Source organism: Scyliorhinus torazame, chromosome 17 (genome assembly GCF_047496885.1).
Source record: "Scyliorhinus torazame isolate Kashiwa2021f chromosome 17, sScyTor2.1, whole genome shotgun sequence".
Classification (NCBI taxonomy): Eukaryota; Metazoa; Chordata; class Chondrichthyes; order Carcharhiniformes; family Scyliorhinidae; genus Scyliorhinus; species Scyliorhinus torazame.
The window spans coordinates 8,792,860-8,810,430 of NC_092723.1; the positions used below are offsets into that span (position 1 = coordinate 8,792,860).

Below are 17,571 nucleotides of genomic sequence, written 5' to 3' on the forward strand. Positions count from 1 at the left end.
GAGTGCTTGAATGGATTTTCCAATATTCATGCATGCTTATTGGCACTGGGGCAAAGGTACCCAGAGAACAACGTCCTCACTGAGCAAATCCAGAACTTCAGAGGAGGTGAACAAAGGAAAGAAACACATGCAGGTGGCACGTTGTCAGGATTACTGTCAGCAGCTCAGGTTAAAGTTGGTGAAAGGCAAATTTAGAGGTAATTTCAGGAAGTTCTCCAACCGAAGCACAAAACAATTAGTGCTTGGAGTGGACCTTTTCTAGCTGATAGAATTGAGATGAGCCACATGTTCTTCATCTGTATCTATGCTGTAATTTTGTGAATGCTGCTATTTATATTTCACCCCATCCCCCACCCCGGGACTTTGAAAAGGACATTGACAGTATTTGAAGGTGTTTGTCCAAGGTGGTCAGAGAAGCCAATCACTAATGTCGTCTTCTTCGAAAGCTATTGCTATTACTGGATTTATTTTTCTCTTGGGTACAAGAAAGAAGCTGTCCATGAGTGTCAAATTAGGTTGTAAAAATTCACAACAATCCTGATACTTATTCACAGCACAGATGTCAGGAATGACGGGTGCATGAGATGTCTGTAAAAGGCATTAAGAGGGGGAAAACGTGTTCAAAACTACTGAACGTTTGAACGATCACTGCACTGAGTATCATTGTCCAGAAGTAGCCTTAAACATGCACCTTAACACACATGTTAGGGCTACTGCAATAAAACTCTGCTATCTGACAGGTAGATTCCGATCGAAACACAGGACAATAATAGAACCAGGTCACGAAAGCAGCCGCAAATTATTCTTTTTTTGGGAAGAAACAAAACTTTCTGTTTAGCAGAAAGTGTTTAGCACAGGGCTAAATCGCTGGCTTTGAAAGCAGACCAAGGCAGGTCAGCAGCACGGTTCGATTCCCGTAACAGCCTCCCTGAACAGGCGCCGGAATGTGGCGACTAGGGGCTTTTCACAGTAACTTCATTTGAAGCCTAGTTGTGACAATAAGCGAATTTCATTTCATTTCTTCACCCAATATGTTGATCTGTATATTTAAAAGCAAGTGGATACTGCATAATTCAACAAATTAAAGGCTGCCTGTCAATCACAGTGAAATCACGCAGGTTCCCTGAAACACACGTACTAATGAGACAAGGAGTACCTCTGGGAATCCAGGCACAGGACTAAGCCATGCCCTGACATCACCTCTATTGACTTTGATTCCAGGAGACTTCAACAGCATAATATGGCAGCAATTTAGAAATCCTCCCTAGATGTGGGTGCAACATGGGGTTGACAGCTTATACTGGCTTTGACTTTATTGCTAAAATTAGCAAACATCGGAACATGGAGACTTTGATATTTCATTGTAGAATGTTTGTATCTGGGCTGGGGGTTCTGCAAGAAGAGAGGAATACCCAGACTGAATGATACTTTTGGTGTTCCTCAACATTGCTTCTTAGGCAGCACGGTGGTGCAGTGAGTAGCACTGCAGCCTCACGGCGCCGAGGTCCCAGGTTCGATCCAGGCTCTGGGTCACTGTCCGTGTGGAGTTTGCATTCTCCCCATGTTTGCGTGGGTCTCGGCCCCACAATCCAAAGATGTGCAGGGTAGGTGGATTGGCCACGCTAAATTGCCCCTTAATTGGAAAAAAATGAATTGGGTACTCTAAATTTATATAAATAAACATTGCGATGACTTCCGGGTGCGGCGATGACCAGCTGAGTCGCACGTTTCGGCAGCTCCCTGTGAAACGGACTTTTGGGCTCTTGATAGGAGCCCCAACGGCAATTTTGATGGCTAAAAACACTGTGCGGTAAACCAGAAGGGAATCCCCCCTGGATACGGATGGAAAAAGGAGGAGAGAGTGGCCAGATTGCAGTGGATCCTTTGGAACAGCGGCAAGGAAGGCAAGCAAAAACCAAGATGGCGTCGGAAGGTGGCAGTTTAACATGGGGCCCTGAACAACAAGAGTTCTTGAAATGCTGTGTGGAAGAGATCAAAAAGGAAATGAAGAAAGAGCTGTTGGCCCCGATACTACAGGCGATCGAAGGGCTAAAGGAGCGGGAGCTTCGGGTCGTGAAGGCAAAGGCAGCCGAGAATGAGGACGATATACAGGGCCTGGTGGTGAAGACGGAGACGCAGGAGGCACATCAGAAACGATGTGTGGAAAGGTTGGAGGCACTGGAAAACAACGCAAGGAGGAACAACCTGAGGATTCTTGGTCTTCCTGAAGGTGTGGAGGGAGCGGACGTCGGGGCATATGTGAGCACGATGCTGCACTCGTTAATGGGAGCGGAGGCCCCGGCGGGTCCGTTGGAGGTGGAGGGAGCATACCGAGTGATGGCGCGAGGACCGAGAGCAGGAGAAATTCCCAGAGCCATAGTGGTGAGATTCCTCCATTTTAAGGATAGAGAAATGGTCCTTAGATGGGCGAAGAAAACTCGGAGCAGTAAATGGGAGAACGCGGTGATCCGCGTTTATCAAGACTGGAGTGCGGAGGTGGCGAGAAGGAGGGCGAGCTTTAATCGGGCCAAGGCGGTGCTTCATAAAAAGAAGATAAAATTTGGAATGCTGCAACCGGCAAGACTGTGGGTCACATATCGAGGGAGGCACCACTACTTTGAGACGGCGGATGAAGCGTGGACTTTTATTGTGGAAGAAAAACTGGAATGAGCGGGTTATTAAAAAGAACGTTCGAACAAAGTGGTGGGGCGAATGTGGGGGGCAAAGAGGGGTTTTATGTACTAATCCTGCGATGTGGTAACTTTTCTCTCTCCCACAGGTGGTGGTGGGGGGAGGGGGGGAGGTGGAGGAGATGGGGCGTTGGCCATTGGGGGCGGGGCCAAGGGAGAAGCGCGGGCTTGGTTCCCGCGCTATGATAATCATGGCGGGAATAGAGAAGCAGGAAGGAGGGGGCGTCGCACGGTGCGAGCCGAGGTCACGGGGGGAAGCCGAGGTCAGCCAGAGTTTGCTGACTTCTGGGAGCAACATGGGGGGAGTAGTTACGCTAGTTGGGGTATCTAGCGGGGGGGGGTGGGAGGGGGGAATTACTGGGTTGCTGCTGCTGGGGAGAGGGGGGAGCTGGTATGGGAGAGGATGGGCGGGGGGGCACCGCCTGGGGGAGATACAGCTGCGTGGGAACCGGGAGAGGAGCTGGAAAAAGGTGATGGCTAATCGACAAGGGGGGGGGGGGTAGGAAGCCCCCCAACTCGGCTGATCACGTGGAACGTGAGAGGGCTGAACGGGCCGATAAAGAGGGCACGGGTACTCGCACACCTTAAGAAACTTAAGGCAGAGGTGGTTATGTTACAGGAAACGCACCTGAAACTGATAGACCAGGTTAGGCTACGCAAAGGATGGGTGGGGCAGGTGTTCCATTCGGGGCTAGATGCGAAAAACAGGGGGGTGGCTATATTAGTGGGGAAGCGGGTAATGTTCGAGGCAAAGACTATAGTGGCGGATAACGGGGGCAGATACGTGATGGTGAGTGGCAAACTACAGGGGGAGACGGTGGTTTTGGTAAACGTATATGCCCCGAACTGGGATGATGCCAATTTTATGAGGCGGATGCTAGGACGCATTCCGGACCTAGAGATGGGAAAGCTGATAATGGGGGGAGATTTTAATACGGTGTTGGAACCAGGGCTGGATAGGTCGAAGTCCAGGACTGGAAGGAGGCCGGCAGCAGCCAAGGTACTTAAAGATTTTATGGAGCAGATGGGAGGTGTAGACCCGTGGAGATTCAGTAGACCTAGGAGTAAGGAGTTCTCGTTTTTCTCCTATGTCCATAAAGTCTACTCGCGAATAGACTTTTTTGTGCTGGGTAGGGCATTGATCCCGAAGGTGAGGGGAACGGAGTATACGGCTATAGCCATTTCGGATCACGCTCCACACTGGGTGGACTTGGAGATAGGGGAGGAAACAGGAGGGCGCCCACCCTGGAGAATGGACATGGGACTAATGGCAGATGAGGGGGTGTGTCTAAGGGTGAGGGGGTGCATTGAAAAGTACTTGGAACTCAATGATAATGGGGAGGTCCAGGTGGGAGTGGTCTGGGAGGCGTTGAAGGCGGTGGTTAGAGGGGAGCTGATATCAATAAGGGCACATAAAGGGAAGCAGGAGAGTAAGGAACGGGAGCGGTTGCTGCAAGAACTTTTGAGGGTGGACAGACAATATGCGGAAGCACCGGAGGAGGGACTGTACAGGGAAAGGCAAAGGCTACATGTAGAATTTGACTTGCTGACTACAGGCACTGCAGAGGCACAATGGAGGAAGGCACAGGGTGTACAGTACGAATATGGGGAGAAGGCGAGCAGGTTGCTGGCACACCAATTGAGGAAAAGGGGAGCAGCGTGGGAAATAGGGGGAGTGAGGGATGAGGAAGGAGAGATGGAGCGGGGAGCGGAGAGATTGAATGGAGTGTTCAAGACATTTTATAAAAAATTATATGAAGCTCAACCCCCGGATGGGAGGGAGAGAATGATGGGCTTCTTGGATCGGCTGGAATTTCCCAAGGTGGAAGAGCAGGAAAGGGTGGGACTGGGAGCACAGATCGAGGTAGAAGAAGTGGTGAAAGGAATTAGGAGCATGCAGGCGGGAAAGGCCCCGGGACCGGATGGATTCCCAGTCGAATTCTATGGAAAATATGTGGACTTGCTCGCCCCGGTACTGACGAGGACCTTTAATGAGGCAAAGGAAAGGGGACAACTGCCCCCGACTATGTCTGAAGCAACGATATCGCTTCTCTTAAAGAAGGAAAAGGACCCGCTACAATGCGGGTCCTATAGACCTATTTCCCTCCTAAATGTAGATGCCAAGGTCCTGGCCAAGGTAATGGCAATGAGAATAGAGGAATGTGTCCCGGGGGTGGTCCACGAGGACCAAACTGGGTTTGTGAAGGGGAGACAGCTGAACACGAATATACGGAGGTTGTTAGGGGTAATGATGATGGCCCCACCAGAGGGTGAAACGGAGATAGTAGTGGCGATGGATGCCGAGAAAGCATTTGATAGAGTGGAGTGGGATTATTTGTGGGAGGTGTTGAGGAGATTTGGTTTTGGAGAGGGGTATGTTAGATGGGTGCAGCTGTTGTATAGGGCCCCAGTGGCGAGCGTGGTCACGAATGGACGGGGATCTGCATATTTTCGGCTCCATAGAGGGACAAGGCAGGGATGCCCTCTGTCCCCATTATTGTTTGCACTGGCGATTGAGCCCCTGGCGATAGCGTTGAGGGGTTCCAAGAAGTGGAGGGGAGTACTTAGGGGAGGAGAAGAGCACCGGGTATCTTTGTATGCGGACGATTTGCTACTATACGTGGCGGACCCGGCGGAGGGGATGCCAGAAATAATGCGGATACTTGGGGAGTTTGGGGATTTTTCAGGGTATAAATTGAACATGGGGAAAAGTGAGTTGTTTGTGGTGCATCCAGGGGAGCAGAGTAGAGAAATAGAGGACCTACCGTTGAGGAAGGTAACAAGGGACTTTCGTTACCTGGGGATCCAGATAGCTAAGAATTGGGGCACATTGCATAGGTTAAATTTAACGCGGTTGGTGGAACAGATGGAGGAGGATTTCAAGAGATGGGATATGGTATCCCTGTCAATGGCAGGGAGGGTGCAGGCGGTTAAGATGGTGGTCCTCCCGAGATTCCTCTTTGTGTTTCAGTGCCTCCCGGTGGTGATTACGAAGGCTTTTTTTAAAAGGATTGAAAAGAGCATCATGGGTTTTGTGTGGGCCGGGAAGACCCCGAGAGTGAGGAAGGGATTCTTACAGCGTAGCAGGGATAGGGGGGGGCTGGCACTACCGAGCCTAAGTGAGTATTATTGGGCCGCTAATATTTCAATGGTGAGTAAGTGGATGGGAGAGGAGGAGGGAGCGGCGTGGAAGAGATTAGAGAGGGCGTCCTGTAGGGGGACTAGCCTACAGGCTATGGTGACAGCCCCATTGCCGTTCTCACCGAGGAACTACACCACAAGCCCGGTGGTGGTGGCTACACTGAAGATTTGGGGACAGTGGAGACGGCATAGGGGAAAGACTGGAGCCTTGGGGGGGTCCCCGATAAGAAACAACCATAGGTTTGCCCCGGGGGGAATGGATGGGGGATATGGAATGTGGCAAAGAGCAGGAATAATGCAACTGAAAGATCTGTTTGTGGATGGGAAGTTCGCGAGTCTGGGAGCGCTGACCGAGAAATATGGGTTGCCCCAAGGGAATGCATTCAGGTATATGCAACTGAGGGCTTTTGCGAGGCAACAGGTGAGGGAATTCCCGCAGCTCCCGACACAAGAGGTGCAGGACAGAGTGATCTCAAAGACATGGGTGGGGGATGGTAAGGTGTCAGATATATATAGGGAAATGAGGGACGAAGGGGAGACTATGGTAGATGAACTAAAAGGGAAATGGGAAGAAGAGCTGGGGGAGGAGATCGAGGAGGGGCTGTGGGCAGATGCCCTAAGCGGGGTAAATTCGTCGTCCTCGTGTGCCAGGCTAAGCCTGATTCAGTTTAAGGTATTACACAGGGCACATATGACTGGAGCACGGCTCAGTAAATTTTTGGGGGTGGAGGATAGGTGTGCGAGGTGCTCGAGAAGCCCAGCGAATCATACCCATATGTTTTGGTCATGCCCGGCACTACAGGGATTTTGGATGGGGGTGACAAAGGTGCTTTCAAAAGTAGTAGGAGTCCGGGTCGAACCAAGCTGGGGGTTGGCTATATTTGGGGTTGCACAAGAGCCAGGAGTGCAGGAGGCGAGAGAGGCCGATGTTTTGGCCTTTGCGTCCCTAGTAGCCCGGCGCAGGATATTGCTAATGTGGAAAGAAGCCAAGCCCCCGGGGGTGGAGACCTGGATAAATGACATGGCGGGGTTTATAAAGCTAGAGCGGATTAAGTTCGTCCTAAGGGGGTCGGCTCAAGGGTTCACCAGGCGGTGGCAACCGTTCGTCGAATACCTCGCAGAAAGATAGACGGAATGGGAAAAAGGCAGCAGCAGCAGCCCAGGATCGGGGGGAGGGGGGCGTGGGGAGGGGGGGGGGGGGGGGCGGGGAGGAGGAACCAGAAGGACTCTCAGGGTTATTAATATATACTGTATAGTATGTATAGGTCGTTGCTACAGATAATTATATATTGGACTGTTAAATTATATTTTTGGAGAGTGTTACTTGTGACAAGGCAGTTGCCAATTAGGGCTAGTTTTCATTTTTGTTATTTATTATTTATTCATTTATTGTTTATAAAATAGGTCATTGTTATTTGTGTTGTTATAATATTGTGTAAAGGATGCACAATGTACTGTGTTGGTTGACCAAAAATTTTCAATAAAATATTTAATAAAAAAAAAATAAACATTGCTTCTTGAAATAAAGATCCGTTGCCCCCTCCCACGCCACTCCCCCAGTTTTCTCACCTATCATCTACCAGCTCCAGTATATCATTTTGTGTGTGTGTCAGCAGGTTATTTATGATGAGGCCTGATCTAGCCATCGTGCAACTCTCACGCTGCACTTGCACTCACACAGATTTAATAGTGACATGGGTCCAGAAGAAAATAACTTGCATTTATATCGCACTTTTCACCCGTCCAGAAGTCTCAAAAGTGCTTTTGAAATGTAGTCACTGTTGTAACTTCGGAAACTCAGCAGCCAATTCGCACACAGCAAACTCCCCCACATAGCAACAAGATAATGGCCAGATAATCTATTTTTGTGACGTTGATTGAGGGATAAATATCGGCCAGGACACTTGGGCTAACTCCCTTGTTCTTGTTCAAACCAGTGCAATACCATCTTTTACATCCAACTAGGCAGACCAGACGCCAGTTTAACATCTTTTCCGAAAGACCGCACTTCCAACACTGCAGCACTCCCTTAGTGTCGCGTTGGATTGTCAGCCAGGATATTTGTGCTCAAACCCTGGAATGGGAATTTAACTCGGGATCTTCTAACTCAGGAGCTGGGGTGATGCCAGTTTACCCACAGCTGGAATGGACCTGCAGGATTTGTTTTAATCTCCCTCGATTGTTCCAACTCTAAAGGGACATTTGGGGATCGTGTCTTTGACGTTTCCGATGTCTTTGGCGAGGTGCCACACTGAACGCTGCATTTGCACGTTATTATCGGGGGAAACTGGGGCGGGATTCTCCGATCCCCCGCCGGGTCGGAGAATCGCTGGGGGCTGGCGTGAATCCCGCCCCCGCCGGTTGCCGTATTCTCCGGCACCGGAGATTCGGCGGGGGCGGGAATCGCGCCGCGTCGGTTGGCCAGGCCACCATGGGGGCCCCCCCCTGCGATTCTCCGGCCCGGATGGGCCGAAGTCCCGCTGCTAGAATGCCTGTCCCACCGGCGTGGATTAAACTACCTCTCTTACCGGCGGGACAAGGCAGCTCGGGCGGGCTCCGGGGTCCTGGGGGGGGCGCGGGGCGATCTGGCCCCGGGGGGTGCCCCCACGGTGGCCTGGCCCGCGATCGGGGCCCACCGATCCACAGGCTGGCCTGTGCCGTGGGGGCATTCTTTTCCTTCCGCCTTCGCCACGGTCTCCACCATGGCAGAGGCGGAAGAGACTCCCTCCACAGCGCATGCGCGGGGATGCCGTGAGCGGCCGCTAACGCTCCCGCGCATGCACCGCCCAGAGATGTCATTTCCGCGCCAGCTGGCGGTGCACCAAAGGCCTTTTCTGCCAGCTGGCGGGGCGGAAATCAGACCGGCTCGGGCCTAGCCTCTCAAGGTGAGGGCTCGCCTGGTCAAGGGGCGGAGGATTCCGCACCTTTGGGGCGGCGCGATGCCGGACTGATTTGCACCGTTTTTGGCGCTGGTCGGCGGACATCACGCCGATACCGGAGAATTTCGCCCCTGGTGCTTCAATTAAACAAATATGTCCATTCAGAATTGAAGTCTGTGTTTTATAATAATAATTGTTATTGTCACAAGTAAGCTTACATTGACACTACAATGAGGTTACTGTGAAAATCCCCTAGTCGCCACACTCCGGCGCCTGTTCGGGTACACAGAGGGAGAATTCAGAATGTCCAATTCACCCAACAGCACGTCTTTCAGGACTTGTGGGAAGAAACCAGAGCACCCGGAGGAAACCCACGCAGACACGAGGAGAACATACAGACTCCACACCGACAGTGACCCAAGCCGGGAATCGAAGCTGGGACCCTGGCGCTGTGAAGCAACAGTGCTAACCACTGTGCTACCGTGCCGCCCCCAATTATACACCTTCATGCTGCCTATAATAACGGTGGTGGAAATCTTTTACTGTCATGTTAATTTATGAAAGAATAGGGCAGCACTGTGGCGCAGTGGGTAGCACTGCTGCCTCACGGCACCGAGGTCCCAGGTTCGAGCCCGGCCCCGGGTCACTGTCCGTGTAGAGTTTGCACATTCTCCCTGTTTTTGCGTGGGTTTTGCCCCCACAACCCAAAGGTGTGAAGGATAGGTGGATTGGCCACGCTAAATTGCCCCTTAATTGGAAAAAAATGAATTGGGTATTCTAAATTTTTTTTTAAATGATGGAAAAATAGCTCAGGATTCCCATATTGCACAGCCCTTATGGCAAAGAAAAGAGATGTAAAAATACCCGCAGTTAAATTTCTCAGCACCTTTTTCTTTTATGCACTTCCCAGTCCTCCAGCTGGATCCCCAAAACTGCTATTATTACAGATCTACGAAATGCAGCAGAGAATGCAATGAACTAGATCTTTGGGCCTGATCCCTATTTCAGCCAGCTGTTTGTTCCTGTAACCACCGAGGGTTAATTAGAAAGAGGCCCTATCTGCACCAGGTCATGTAGTGAACCTCTGGCATTGAACTTTCTGTCTCACAGTTTGATCCCCAAAAGCAGATCCATTTGGATATCGGTCTTCCTTCCATACTCTAAGAGCCTGGTATCTTGGGAGCCAGCTCCTGGTGTTTAGCCTGTTAAATCTGGTAACTCAGTTTCAGATTTTAATGTCACATATGTCTGTGTGAGCTGGAATCTCTGAAATCAAATTAAAAGGAGCATCAGTGCACTAGACTGGCCTAATACTCTGATCAGTTTGGAGAGATCTGTTACTTTCAGAGAGTTTTGTAAATGCATAGTTTCTGATTACAAACTGTTTACAGGACGCTGCAGAAAGTGGACAAAAAAAAAATGCAAGTTTCAACGGAATCTATCATTCCACTGAGGTCAGTAGACAACAGCTGTTGGGGTACTCAGTCTGTGCACACTGATTTGCACACTCACTGTTTTGACAGAATACAGAATAGAAAGGGGAAAATGGAAAATAATTAACCCCACGAGTTTTGGTCTCCATCAGGGACCAGTTTTAAAAATCAAACTGCTGGAATATTGTTACGGCCGGGTGAGGAACGACAAGCTGGTTTCCCTTTATTCAGCCTCCCTTGGTTGGTCGCAACAAATGTTTTTAAATTTCTTCTCCGCCTGCAGGCCTTTTCCAATCCAAACCTATTTGCTTCTTTAATGAGGAGCCAAACAGATTTTCTTGAGTCAAAGAAAGAGCAAGTTCATTAGCGGCTGGTTTAGCACAGTGGGCTAAACAGCTAGCTTGTAATGCAGACAAGGTCAGCAGCGTGGGTTCAATTCCCGTACCGGCCTCCCCGAACAGGCGCCGGAATGTGGCGACTAGGGGCTTTTCACAGTAACTTCATTGAAGCCTACTTGTGACAATAAGCGATTATTATATTCTTATTAGCTGATAAACCCGAGGAAAAATAATAAAAGAAGTGACAACTTGCACACAGCTTTCAGAAGTAAATTGGCAACTTAGGAAAATAGAAAATAGGAGCAGGAGGAGGCCACTGTGCCCTTTCAGCCTGCTCCGCCATTTATGGGTGGCACGGTAGCACAGTGGGTAGCACTGATGCTTCACAGCACCAGGGACCCGGGTTCGATTCCTGGCCTGGGTCACTGTCTGTGCGGAGTCTGCACGTTCTCTCTGTGTCTGCGTCGGTTTCCTCCGGGTGCTCCGGTTTCCTCCCACGAGTCCCGAAAGACGTGCTGTTAGGTGAATCGGACATTCTGAATTCTCCCTCAGTGTACCCGAACAGGCGCCGGAGTGTGGTGACTAGGAGATTTTCACAGTAACTTCATTGCAGTGTTAATGTAAGCCTACTTATGACAATAAAGATTATTATTATAATGATCATGGTTGCTCATCTAACACAGTAACCTGTTTCCTCCCCAGATAAGTGAAGGGACCCTGGGCTGGTGAATGGGCCGCAGGAGTGACCCTCCTCCATCTCAGTGGGCCACGAGATTGAAATCGGTTTTGTTCATTAACCGTGACCCCCATGAATAAGATTAAATTAATTTAATGCGCGCTGAATATTTTGTAATGTATTGTAGAAAATGCTCAATCATTTATATATTAATAGAATTATCATCAACTTCACGTCGTAAAACCAAACGAAATGGTTACACTTTGGATGCAGAGGGAGTGCACGGCTCTCACAGTCAATGTTGAGAGCAATCAGCACACACCTCACTTTACTCACCCTCACTTTACGCGCAGATCAGTTCAGCCATACCGGGAGGAAAAGAACTACGCGGACAGAATCCTGTGTGTGGGCAATGGTCAACAGAATGTCTCTTGGGTCGCACTCAGAACCCAGGTGGGCCGCATGTGGCTCCTACGCTCCATTCTCTTTGATCTCTTTAGCCCCACGATTTATATCTAACTCCTTCTTGCAAATATACAGGGTGGGATTCTCTCAGCCCGGGGCCGGGCCGGAGAATCCCCACGACCGGCCCGAATTGCGCCACGCCGCCCCGATGCTGGCACGCGATTCTCCACAGAGCGGAGAATCGGTGTTCTTGGAGCCGGTGTGGTTGACGCGGTGCCGGTCGGGCCGCTCTACGTGGCCCCCCCCCCCCCCCCCCGCCGATTCTCGGCGTGGAAGGGTTGGGGGCAGCCTGTGGGGGGGAGGGTGGGGGGAGAGGGGGTCCGACCCTAGGGGGTGCCTCCGATGTGGCCTGGCCCGCGGTCGGGGCACACTGATGGCGGGCCGGCCTCTCTGGCTGGACGCCTCCTTTCTTCCGCGCCGGCCCCTGTAGCCCTGCGCCATGTTGCATCGGGGCCGGCGCGTTGAAGGGAGCCACTGCGCATGCGCGGATCCCGCGGCGCCCAGTTGACGCCGGGATCAGCAGCTAGAGAGGCGAGGTTCGCTCCATTGCTGTGCTGGCCTCCTGTAGGGGCCAGAATTGCTGATGCTGAGGCCATGTTGACGCCGTCGAGAAACGCAATGACGTTTCCGACGGTGTCAACACTTAGCCTCAGGATCACCGAATCCCGCCCACAATGTTTTGGCCCGAGCTGCTATCTGTGGTAGAGAATTCCACAGGCTCACCACTCTCTGGGTGAACAAATTATGCTCATCACAGTCCGAAATGGGTTACCCCGTATCCTTAGACTGTGGTTCTGGAGTCCCCCACCATCGGGAACATCCTTACTGCACCTACCCTGTCTAGTCCCATTAGAATTGTATAGGTTTCTATGAGATTCCCCTCGCATTCTTCTAAACTCAAGCAAATATAATCCTAACCGACTCAATCTCTCCTCAGACCACAGTGTCGCCAGCCCAAATCAGTCTGGTAAACCTTCACTGCACTCCCTCCATAACAAGAACATTCTTCCTCAGATAAGGAGACCAAAATTGCACACAGTATTCCAGGTGTGGTCTCGCCAAGTTCCTGTATAACTGCAGCAAGACATTCCTGCTCCTGTACTCGAATCCTCTCTCAATGAAGGCCAATATACCATTTGCCTTCTTTACCACCTGCTGTAACTGCATGCTTACCTTCAGTGACTGGTTTACGAGGGCATCCAGGTCTTGTTGCACACTCCCCTCCCTTAATTTATAGCCATTCAGATAATAATCTGCCTTCCTGTTTTTATCACCAAATTCGATAACCTCACATTTATCCACATTATACTGCATCTGCCATACATTTGCCCACTCACTCAACTTGTCCAAATCACATTGAAGCATCCCTGCAGCCTCCTCACAGCTCACCCTCCCACCCAGCTTTGTGTCGTCTGCAAATTTGGAGATGTTACATTTAGTTCCCTCATCTAAATGATTAATATTTTTGTAAATAGCTGGGGTCCCAGCACCGATCCCTGCGGTACCCTACTAGTCACTGCCTGCCATTCGGAAACATACCCATTTATTCCTACTCTTGGTTTCCTGGCTGCTAACCAGTTTTCTATCCATCTCAATACACTATCCCCTAATCCCATGTGCTTTAATTTTACACGCTAATCTCTTATGTGGGTTATTGTCAAAAGCGTTCTGAAAAACCAAATACACCACATCCACTGGCTCCCCTTCTTCCACTCTATTAGTTACATCCTCAAATAATTCCAGTAGATTTGTCAGGCATGATTTCCCCTTCGTAAATCCATGCTGACTCTGTCCGATTCTGCTACTGTTTTCCAAGTGCTCTGCTATCAGATCTTTTATAATGTACTCCAGCATTTACACCACTACCGGCGTCAGGCTGACTGGTCTATAATTCCCTGTTTTCTCTCGATCTCACTTTTTAAATTGTGGAGTGACATTAGCTACCCTCGAATCTGTCGGAACTGTTCCATAGTTTGGAGAATTTTGGAAGGTGACCACCAATGCATCCACTATTTCCAGGGCCACTTCATAAGTACTTTGGTTTGTAGATCAATAGGCCCTTGGGATTTATCAGCCTTAAATCCCATCAATTTCGCCAACACCATTTCCCTACTAATACTGATTTCATTCAGTTCCCCCTCTCACTAAACCCTGTGTTCCTCAACATTTCTGGTACATTATTTGTGTCCTCCTCTGTGAAGATAGAACCAAAGCACGTATTTAGTTGATCAGCCACTTTTTTATTCCCCGTTATAAACTCCCCTATTTCTGACTGTAAGGGACCTACATTTGCCTTCACCAATCTTTATCTCTTCACATACCTGTAGAAGCTTTAATAGTCACTATTTTTCTTACCTGCAAGCTTTGTCCTCCTTTGCTGAACTCTAAACTTCTCCTCAGATCTGCCATTTTTCATGGCCTCATCCTTGGATCTAAGACTACCTTTAATTTTCCTTGCAAGCCATGGTTTGGTCACCTTGTCCGATTTACTTTTGTGCCACACAGGAGTGGACAATTGTTGCAGCACATCCAGGCACTCATTGGCGCCTCATACTATTGTAGTTTCCTTTATTTTGATTCAGGACCCTAGTGTCAGAACCAACTACGTCACTCTCCATCTTGATGAAGAATTCCATCATTATTATGGTCGTTCATTCCCAAGGGGCCTCGGATAACTAGATCGCCAATTATTTCTTTCTCATTACACAACACCCAGCCTAAAATGGCCTGTTCTTTAGTTGGTTCTTCAACCTATTGGTCCAGAAATCATTCCCATACACACTCCAGGAATATTTCCTCTACAGTATTGATTTTCCCGATGTAAATGCAGATTAAATTTACCCATAATTACAATGTTCTTTGATTGCATGCGTCTCTAATTTCATGTTTAATGCCAACCCCAAATTCACCACTACAGTTTGAGGGTCTATATACAACCCCACTAATGTTTTTTGACTCTTGGTATTTCTGAGCTCTATCCATCCAGATTCTGTATTGTCGGAGTTAATATCCTTCCTCACTATTGCCTTAGTTTCCTTTTTAACCAGCAATGTAACCCAAACACCGTTTCCATTTTGTCTGTCCTTCCTGAATATTGAGTGCCCCTGGATGTTGAGTTCACACCCAAGGTCATCCTTCAGCCATGTCTCCGTAGCCCCGATTATATCATATCTATTTACATCTATTCGCATGAACAACAGTCTCTACTAGCTTTAAATCTCTGATAGAACATAGAACGTACAGTGCAGAAGGAGGCTATTCGTCCCATCGAGTCTGCACCGACCCACTTAAGCCCTCACTTCCACCCTATCCCCCTAACCCTTCTGGACACTAAGGGCAATTTATCATGGCCAATCCACCTAACCTGCACGTCTTTGGACTGTGGGAGGAAACCGGAGCACTCGGAGGAAACCCACGCAGCCACGGGGAGAACGTGCAGACTCCTCACAGACAGTGATCCAGCGAGGAATCGAACCTGGGACCCTGGAGCTGTGAAGCCACAGTGCTAGCCACTTGTGCTACCGTGCTGCCCTTAGTAGTTTGATTGTTTAAATACTTAACAGTCTCTCTTCCATCTAATGATATCAGAGCTCATTGTTTGAATGACAGTATCTAAACAACGTGTCCAGAAATAAACAAACAGAATGTTAATGTGGTTCATAATTATGGTTAATCAAAAAGGCCATTGTTCCCTCTAATTCTATTCCTCCCGATCCTCTCCTGAAGGATCGAAGACATTTAGTGGATAGATTACGGGTTTGCGTGCGTGTTAACTTTTCGAGCCATACTCTCGGCAGGGTAAGTTCCACATTGGAAGCAGCAAAGCAGAAAATCTGCCTGTGGTTCCACACCAGCACACTGGGACCTTGTGTTCTTCACGCACCAGCCAAGGTGGTGAAGTTAACAGATCATTCAGCCAAGGGGAGTTAGAAGGGTCAGCTCAGCCATGTCCGACATTGACCTCTTTTTACATCAGTCTGCATAAGGACTCAGCACCCTGTGCCATGTGTGTGAGTGGGCACCTCAGTTCCACTTTAGGGATCACCTGCTGTGTCATCGTAAAATAGGTTTAGTAAAGAAATGTCAGTTCAAAATCCATTTCTGATCCATGTTCTACGGACGTGATTATGATCCATGTACCTTCTCCCCCAAAATACAACATAGAACCTTATATTATGACAAAAGCAAAGTACTGCGGATGCTGGAAATCTGAAATCAAACAGAAAACGCTGGATAAACTCAGCAAGCCTGGCAGCATCCGTGGAGAGAAACAGCGTTATCCTTTTGAGTCAGAATGGTCTTTCCACCACAGAAGGGTCATTTCAATTTTTAAAAATGTTTCCAATTAAGGAGCAATTTAGTGTGGCCAATCTGCCCACGCAGACACGGGGAGAATGTTCAAACTCCACATGGACCCGGGGCTGAACCCGGGTCCTCAGTGCCGTGAGGCAGCAGTGCTAACCACTGCGTCACCGTGCCGTCCCATGGAAGAGTCTGTTTCTCCGCATAGATGCTGCTGGGCTTGCTGAGTCGGCCCAGCATTTTCTGCTTTTATTTTATGTTATGGTTGCTTTCTTCTTGCGGAGTTTCTTTGTTCACATCACATTCAGGGCGGAATCAGAGCTAATTAAAAGCGTTGGGCGGGGGCGGGGCGGGGTGGAGGAAAAGGACAATTATTTTAAATTTCCAAGCCCAGCTTCTCCATGGGCAGTGAGAGATCACAGGCTGTTCAATGGGGAGGCAGAGAGTGCTGAATGTGGCCCGCTTTGAGTGGTCCATTGGCTCAATTGAAACACACTCTCCCTTCCTCTCCTGGCAGCCTTGTCTCTTGGTATTGAACCACTGAACCAGGATGTGACCAGAGGGCTGTGTTGCTGCCCATGTCGAATCCCGAGAGTCAACCTGTTCCTCATTTTATATTAATATACCAGTTCTAGTCTCCAAATAAATAGAACTTATGAATAGTTTCCCAATCCTCTGTGTATAATCGGCCTAACATAGAACATAGAACATAGAAAAATACAGCACAGGACAGGCCCTTTGGCCCACGATGTTGTGCCGAACCTTTGTCCTAGATTAATCATAGATTATCATTGAATTTACAGTGAAGAAGGAGGCCATTCAGCCCATTGAGTCTGCACCGGCTCTTGGAAAGAGCACCCTACCCATAGTCAACACCTCCACCCAACACTAAGGGCAATTTTGGACACTAAGGGTAATTTATCATGGCCAATCCACCTAACCTGCACATCTTTGGACTGTGGGAGGAAACCGGAGCACCCGGAGGAAACCCACACAGACACGGGGAGGATGTGCAGACTCCGCACAGACAGTGACCCAAGCCGGAATCGAACCTGGGACCCTGGAGCTGTGAAGCAATTGTGCTGTCCACAATGCTACCATGCTGCCCTTAAGAACAAATAAATCTACACTATATCATTTTACCGTAATCCATGTACCTATCCAATAGCTGCTTGAAGGTCCCTAATGTTTCCGACTCAACTACTTCCACAGGCAGTGCATTCCATGCCCCCACTACTCTCTGGGTAAAAAACCTACCTCTGACATCCCCCCTATATCTTCCACCATTCACCTTAAATTTATGTCCCCTTGTAATGGTTTGTTCCACCCAGAGAAAAAGTCTCTGACTGTCTACTCTACCTATTCCCCTGATCATCTTATAAACCTCTATCAAGTCGCCCCTCATCCTTCTCCGTACTAATGAGAAAAGGCCTAGCACCCTCAACCTTTCCTTGTAAGACCTACTCTCCATTCCAGGCAACATCCTGGTAAATCTCCTTTGCACCTTTTCCAAAGCTTCCACATCCTTCCTGAAATGAGGCGACCAGAACTGTACACAGTACTCCAAATGTGGCCTTACAAATGAGTGATGGGGCACTAACCTTGCCCCATCCCTCAAAAAAATGTTAGCCTTTCAGGTTTGGCGCA

The 17,571-nt window shown here is 49.2% G+C and overlaps 1 protein-coding gene across 3 annotated transcripts in view; it reads right to left on the reverse strand.

The window, feature by feature from the left end:
• Window positions 1-17,571, reverse strand: part of LOC140393688 (prickle-like protein 1) — a 163,444-nt gene that overhangs the window by 60,910 nt on the left and 84,963 nt on the right. The gene's annotated exons all lie outside the window — the stretch shown is intronic.